We start from the raw sequence: 8,340 nt of genomic DNA, 5'->3' as shown, positions 1-8,340 counted from the left end.
GAGCCATCCGGCTGACCCAAACTGGCCAAACAAACGGGGTATTCATAGAATCATAGAATCATCATAGAATCATAGGTTGGAAAAGGCCTGTAAGATCATCAAGTCCAACCATCAACCCAACACCACCATGCCTACTAAACCATATCCCAAAGCGCCACATCTACACGTTTTTTGAACATCTCCAGGGATGGGGACGCAACACCTCCCTGGGCAGCCTATTCCAATGCCTGAACACTCTTTCAGTAAAGAAATTTCTCCTAATATCTAATCTCAGCCTCCCCTTGTCCTATTGCTAGTTACTTGGGAGAAGAGATGAACACCTGCCTCACTACAACCTCCTTTCAGGTAGTTGTAGAGAGCAAGAAGGTCCCCCCTCAGCCTCCTCTCCTCCAGACTATACAGCCCCAGTTCCCTCAGCCACTCCTCAAAAGACTTGTTCTCTAGACCTCTCACCAGCTTCGTTGCCCTTCTCTGGACACGCTCCAGCAACTCAGTGTCTTTCTTGTAGTGAGGGGCCCAAAACTGAACACAGTACTCAAGGTGCAGCCTCACCAGTGCCGAGTACAGGGGGACGATCACCTCCCTACTCCTGCTGGCCACGCTATTCCTGACACAAGCCAGGATGCTGTTGTCCTTCTTGGCCACCTGGGCACACTGCCGGCTCATGTTCAGCCGGCTGTTGACCAACACACCAAGGTCCTTTTACGCCAGGCAGCTTTCCAGCCACTCCTCCCCAAGCCTGTAGCATTGCATGGGGTTGTTGTGACCCAAGTGCAGGACCCAGCCTTTGGCCTTGTTGAAACTCATACAGTTGGCCCCGGCCCATCGATCCAGTCTGTGCAGATCCCTCTGCAGAGCCTTCCTACCTTTGAGCAGATCAACACTCCCACTCAGCTTGGTGTCATCTGCAAACTTACTGAGGGAGCTCTCAATCCCCTCATCCAGATCATTGACAAAGATGTTAAACAGGACCGGACCCAAAACTGAGCCCTGGGGGACACCACTCGTGACCGGCCGCCAGCTGGATTTAACTCCATTCACCACCACTCTCTGCACTCAGCCATTCAGCCAGTTCTTCATCCAGTGAAGAGTACACCCATCCAAACCATGGGCAGCCAGTTTCTCCAGGAGGATGCTGTGGGGAAGAGTGTCAAAGGCCTTACTAAAGTCCAGGTAAACAACATCCACAGCCCTTCCCTCATCCACTAGGCGGGTCACCTGGTCATAGAAGGAGATCATGTTGGTCAAGCAGGACCTGCCTTTCATGAGCCCATGCTGGCTGGGCCTGATCCCCTGGTTGTCCTTCACATGCCCGGTGAGCGCACTCAGGATGAATCGCTCCATAATGTTGCCCGGCACCGAGGTCAGGCTGACAGGCCTGCAGTTCCCAAGATCCTCCTTCTTAGCCCTTCTTGTAGACAGACATTACACTGGTCATCTTCCAGTCATCTGGGACCTCCCCTGTTAGCCAGGACTGCTGATAGGTAATGGAGAGTGGCTTGGCCAGCTCCTCTGCCAGCTCCCTCAGCACTCTTGGGTGGATCTCATCTGGCCCCATAGAGTTGTAAGCATCCGGGTGGCATGGTTAACTGCTTCCTCCTGGATTATGGGAGGTTTATTCTGCTCTCCTTCCCCGCCTTCCAGCACTGGGGTCTGACTACCCTGGAGGTAACCAGTCTCACTATTAAAGAGTGAGGCAAAGAAGGCATTAAGTACCTCAGCCTTTTCCTCATCCTTGTTGGCAATATTCCCCCTCTCATCCAATAAGGGATGGAGACTCTCCTTGGGCCTCTTTTTGTTGTTGATGTATTGGTAAAAACACTTTTTGTTGTCCCTTACAACAATGGCCAGCCTGAGTTCTAGCTGGGCTTTTGCCTTTCTCATTTCCTCTCTGCATGACCTAACAAGACCCCTGCACTCCTCTGGAGCTGTCTGCCCTTTCTTCCACAGTTGGTAGACCTTCCTTTTTTTCCTGAGTCCCAGCAAGAGCTCCCTGTTCAGCCAGGCCAGTCGTCTTCCCCGACGGTTCGACTTGTGGCACATGGGGACAGCCTGCTCCTGTGCCTTTAAGACTTCCTCCTTGAAGAATGTCCAGCCTGCCTGGACCCCTTTGCCCTTCAGGACTCTCTCCCAGGGGACCCTCTCAACCAGCATCCTGAACAGGCCAAAGTCTGCCCTCTGAAAGTCCATGGTGGTGGCTTTGCTGGCCCCCCTCTTAACCTCACCACGAACACTATCATTTCATGGTCACTAAGCCCAAGAAGGCCTCCGACCACCACATCTCACACCAGTCCTGCTCTGTTAGTAAACAGCAGGTCTAGCGAGGCACCTCCCCTGGTAGGCTCACTTACCAGCGGCGTCAGGAAGTTATCTTCCACACACATTCAATACCACGTGCCATCATGCTCAGTTTGGAGTCGGGGAGCTGGCCGAGGGGAGGTGAATCACAGCTGGGGAGTGCACTGGGCATCGGGCAGTGGGAGAGCTGCTCTGCATATTCCCTTGTTCTTATCAGTATCGTTGTTGTTACTGTTCACATCCTTCGCTGTTTTGTTAAACTGCCCTTATCCCGACCCACAAGTTTTGCCTTTTTCTTCCCATTTTCCTCCCCATCCCACCAGGCGGAGGGGCAATATAGAGGCCACATGGTCCTTTGTTGCCGGCCGGGGCTAAACCATGACAGACTTGAAACTAGATTCACACTTCATGTAGACTTGCAGTTGGGAACCACAGAATCTCGTACGGCAGGGAAGGAGCCTTGTGATAAGGCAAACTTGAAAAAAAGTTCATTTTTAGAATAAAAGTATTATTTAACTCAAAGCCCTTTCTGGAGCTGGCACAGTTGCATGAGTTTCTGTTTAAAAATCTTTACGGCATAGCCATGCTTAACTTCTGTCAGAAATATGTAAAGAAAGAGAAAATACTGAGAAACCCTGCAGTCAGGTACATTTTGTAGGAAGGTCAGTATAGCACAGCATTCACAACCTCGAAAGTCAAACTTTACTATCACAAAAACCCCTGTCGGATGTCTCCTTCATTTCACGTCCTCTGCGTAAGCTTCAAAGAAGCATGACAGTGATTGTCTCTGCCCACAGCTACAGTGAGGATGGTGGTATTGAGTTTCCTACAACCTATCTAATTAGCTAGTCATAACAACATAACCCTCTTCCACCCTGCAGTAAGTTTACCATGCCTGGGGACACCACACAGTATTAAATACTTGGAGGAAGGCTACAGAATGTCTGTGGTTCAGTTTTAAAGCCTTACAAGACCTTATGACAGAATAAGGCCTTAAAATAGTTACTAAAAAAGAAATTGCCATCCATCCCATTATTAAAGTGCAGAATAGTGTGGAGATCAACTTCCCAAAGTAAGAAAACAAAGTTTCTAGACTGTTTTCCAGAGTTCCTGGTACTCAGGACTCATAAAAGGTCTCTCTTCTCTGAGCAGCAGCTCCTTTTCCCAGGCTTTCAGCCCCCATTAACTAAACACTTTTCCAGGGCTCAAGCAAACACGTGATCTGCTGAATCCCAAAAGCCCTGGCAGAAATAAGAGAAAGCTACACCTTCTTCCAGGTAAAGGGGATTGATTGCTTCCTATACTTTTGTTACCAAAGACGAACATATCCTAAACTGGGTATTGTTCAAGGAACGACATGAACATTGTGTACGTTAACATGCCATGTACACCTAGTAACCCAGGGGAAATTGAGGATAAGCATTTTATGCTCACTCCTGAAGCTATTACAGTCCTCAGCTCTATCAATTCAAAGACACAAAACCAAAAAAGTTTTTCTCTATTATCTTTCCAAATATCATCTCTCCAGGCTGTTTGCTCAGGAAGGCATCTTCTTTGGCTCTTTGTGAGAGAAAACCAGATCCATTTTTTACTCCATGCTACATGAACTCTACCATTTTTCAAGTTTTCTCCTCCATGCAAATGACAGTGCTAATTAACTGCCTCATTAGTTTAAAAAGTGGTTGCATTTCAGGGTTTCTCATCTGTAACACTCCTGTATATCTGTAAAGATAAGTTTGTTTTTAGAAGACAACAAGTAAAACACCTCTGCCTTTGTTTAACTGACAAGGTTTCCTCTGGTCTGTTCCTTAGTCATTCAGGAACATATCTGATCTTCTGAGCAAGGGTTGATGTTATTACTGTATCTCTTGCACATCCCTGATGGACTAAAAAACAGCAATTAGTTGGACCCACACAGGCCACACCACACATAGCAAGAACACATTTTCAGAAGAGCAGGACTTACCTACCTTCTTGCCAAGTTTGTTAAGGTTGTGAAACAATCCACGCAAAGAAGACAGGCCAGTATCTACACAAACTTAGAGTACTGCCATACAATCACAAGGCAGCCTTGCTAATCACCACAGTGGTAATGCAACCAACCCAGCAGACCTGTCTACATCCTCTGAGCTCAACATCTACACCTGTGCAAGGGTGGTGCTTGAAGTTCTTGAAAGCAGCAAAGCGTCTGTTAAAGAAATCCCTCTTTTCCTCAGTGCAGATTAAACCCATTACACTAATTTGCTGTGTTCAGTAGTAGCTTCTATCACACCATTTCTGCCAAATTTGGTGCTACTTCTTACATACAAACCAATTCTCTCCCAGCCCCTTGCTAAACTGGGGATAAGAAAACTTCTTCTGTTTCCCTAGACTAATAGGTACAGCCATGGCTGATCAACAGCTCTCAGTCTCTGTGTCTAACACAGCACAAAGCATGGTAATAAATTCATACCACAAGCTGAAACTGAGACCTCTCAAGCTCCTTTCACAACACCAACACTGAATTGGTGAGAATGTTTTTGCTTAATGGCTGTTATGCTGAATTTCTGCTGAAGACCTGTGGAAGAAATAGTGAGCAGCTCTTTAGAACTACTGCGTCTAAACCCCCAGTGATTTTTAACTGAAAAAGAAGCGTTGATATTATACGTATGTATTCTGCACATAAAAAACTACGTTAAAAGAGAAGAAAAGATATAGAATTTAGGATTAGAAAACCCTAGCATCAAAGTTACTTGGCACTTACAAAGAAAGAGTGGTTCGTGAGTCTGGATCTCAGTGTTATCTTTATCATTTAAGCTCTATTAAGCCAGCCAAATGGACCAGCTTACTCACAAATACCAAAAAATAACGAACATGAAGTCTGAAACTGTAAGCATTGATATTGCTTGAACAGAGACACTTTAAAGTACTATTGGAAGTTCTTATTGCCACCACACAGCATGCCACTCATTTTGATTCTGATATAATAAAAAGTACAGAAGTATATTTTCATCCTTATACAAATACAATACTGATTACACATACACAGAGTGGCACTGTTCTGGACATAATGCCATATTTGCACACCCCTGTTTCACGCAACACTTTCAACCTTCAGCAATACCTTAAATATATCCATGTCTGCTGTGTTCAGTGAATGCCTTTCTGTGCCTTTCATATTCAAAACCTGCTGCTCTGACCTATGTTACTTGAAAACTAAGCACATTTTTAATACTTTTCAGCTGATTTACATAGGACAACAGCTCTGATCAAGAGACAAACTTGGCTGAAAATCTGAATTCTTCATAGCCATCTTTGAAAACTTTTATCCTGTGACACATGCAAAAGTGAAAGCAGACTGATGAACATGTGAGTAGCTGAAGTTTCCTTCTTTGGTACCAGACTTAAACTCTCCCTATGGAGGAAACCAGGACTTCTGTCTGTAACTTCCATCTTCACTGGAAGTCTTCCCTGAAACAGCTGCTTTTCTTGACCTTTGGTATAAGTGATTTTGAAATAACTTACTGAGCAGCTCATACAGTCCTGCTCCAGATCAGTATTGCCACATGCTGAAAACTGATGACAGCTATCCAATTAACAAAGATGTGCCGGCACAGACTTCAGGCCAGCACCCTAGATAGGCAACTCTTTTTAAATATGACAGTTTGAGGTTTCATATTAAAAGACCTGGGGAAAACAAAATCTTGTCCCATGGTGAGAGATCACCTTGCCACCATCATCTTCAGGCCTGCCAAGTCACATTCTCAGTTCTTGAGGCTCACGCAATTGACTCCCATGTCCCTCTTCCTGCCAATACCCAGCTATCACTGGACCTCATACACAGGTCTTAGAGGGCTATGTCATCTTTCTGGTGCTCCAAGTCACATGCTGAAGGAGCTGGCTCTCCTGTTAGTGGTGTGCCTACATGCCACATGTGGTCAGAGAGTGAGAGTGTGACTATGATGCTCTGCCAGGACAGAGGAACAAGAGCTGGTTACCAGGGGCCCATGCCCTGAGGAGGCCCACTTGAAGGCATGCACATCAGCTGCAGCCTGTCTCTCGCTGTCACATCGTCTCACACCCACATGACTAACACTGTGTGACCCCATGCAAAGGCACACTAAGGAGAGTCACATATCAAGGGAGAAGTAAGCTGAGAGCTCTGCATGTTATTCCAGCTTGCCAACATTAAAAAGTTGGATGAAGAACATGCAGGTCCCCTGATGGGGGTGCTAAATTGGCACCTGGGTTCTTCTTGAAAGAAGACAGCACATAAGCTTTAAATAACCTACTCAGAAACCAAACCTCCAGGCTATTCATATCAGACATGAATAGTTGGATGCATTCCTTGCAACACAGACTGAAAATCTAAAAAGGGGATAAAGTGCTTTGTGAGAGGGGTCAGTGCTGTCCTTTGCTGCGTTTTCAAAACTTCTGGTTAGATCCTGCAGCTTGGCTTTACAGACAATATCACCATCACATGTAGGAAGACAGAGGAGTACACATAACCATAGTGTTTTTAACAGGAGTCTCTATTATCCAAATACATAGACAGCCAGCTGGCAGAAATCACAGAATCACAGAACCACAGAATGGTAGAGGTTGGAAAGGACCTCTGGAGACCATGTAGTCCAACCCCTCTGCTAAGGCAGGGTCACCTAGAGCAGGCTGCACAGGACCTTGTCCAGGTGCGTTTTTAATATCTCCAGAGAAGGAGATTCCACAACCGCCCTGGGCAGCCTGTTCCAGTGCTCCGTCACCCTCACAGTGAAGAAGTTCTTCCTCGTGTTCAGATGGAACTTCCTATGCTTCAGTTTGTGCCCGTTGCCCCTTGTTCTGAAAACACCATCAGGGCTTGTACATGGTGTTTACCAGTTGTCAGGGCATCTCTTTTGACTCACTGATCAGCCAAGAGGAACATACCTATAAGCAGTTCTTCCACTTCAGATTTGTACCTTGGTTATAAAAAAAATAGTTAAAAGAGAAGTACATGCCAATGGCACAGGAAAAGCTCTGAGAAAAATTAGGACATTTGCACCCAAGGCCTGCATTAACTGGTAGTTTTCCACATTAACATACGGCAAACAGCATCTCTCTCCTGAGCATCCGTACCAGAGGTAGGGAAGAACGGATAGGCCATTTATTGGTATGGGAGATGACCATAACAAAGAGAAAGCATCACCATGAAGAGAGGGGAAATCAGAACCAGAGACTCACTTTGTGACTATGCCCACATGAGGAATGGAGGTGCAGGGACCAGACTGCGCTAGGAAGAGGTACACCACTGTCACTTAACCCTGGCTATGCTGTGTCTCTGTGAAGTCCCATTAGGCTGCTGTAATAAAAGCACAATCCCAAACTGGAAATAGCATCTAGAAGGCGGCCAGAAACACATTTGCACTCTCTGCCCTACTGCGGTACCTATTTCTGCTCTGTTTTCTGCAAGCGCACGGAAAAAAAAGTCATTGTTCTTAATGACCAATTTTTTACAACCACCCTTCTTCCCCAAAAAACTGGCGTGAAAAATATCAATGTGTTTATTGCTGTCTGTTTGAGGCATTTCCTGATCCCAGGAACTGATACTTGAAGCCTGGACAAAGTTTGCTTTTCTGTGGCTTAGGACAGGATCTACCATCTCTCAGCTCCCTTCTCACTTTACCCTGTGCATGGATGATGGGATATGTTCAGCCAGATCTTCTTGCTGCAACAAAACCACCAAGACTGTAAACTGGGTGATCAGGGCATCCCCAGGAATGCAAATCTCCCTGTCAGCCCCCTGCATGCTAACAGGTCCTAGCCCAAGGTGCTAGGCTCACCCTGGAACCTACGCCAGCCCAAGGAGGGCACTCCCTAGGAGGTTCTACCTGACAGCACCTTGTAGGCACGCCCAAATCTTACCTCTGGGCACCCAGCTTCAGTAATTCCACCAAACTCTGTTTTACTTTTTTTCCTCTCAACTGTCCCTGCATGGTTCCCTCCTGCCTACTCTGATATTATATGTGATCAGACTCCCAGATGAAAAAGTAGTACAAGTCTTCAGGCTTCAACTGGTTTTGTAGCGCG

The sequence above is a fragment of the Opisthocomus hoazin genome, chromosome 9 (genome assembly GCF_030867145.1).
Source record: "Opisthocomus hoazin isolate bOpiHoa1 chromosome 9, bOpiHoa1.hap1, whole genome shotgun sequence".
Classification (NCBI taxonomy): Eukaryota; Metazoa; Chordata; class Aves; order Opisthocomiformes; family Opisthocomidae; genus Opisthocomus; species Opisthocomus hoazin.
The sequence above is the reverse complement of the archived record's forward strand: the minus strand, read 5'-3'. Positions refer to the sequence as shown.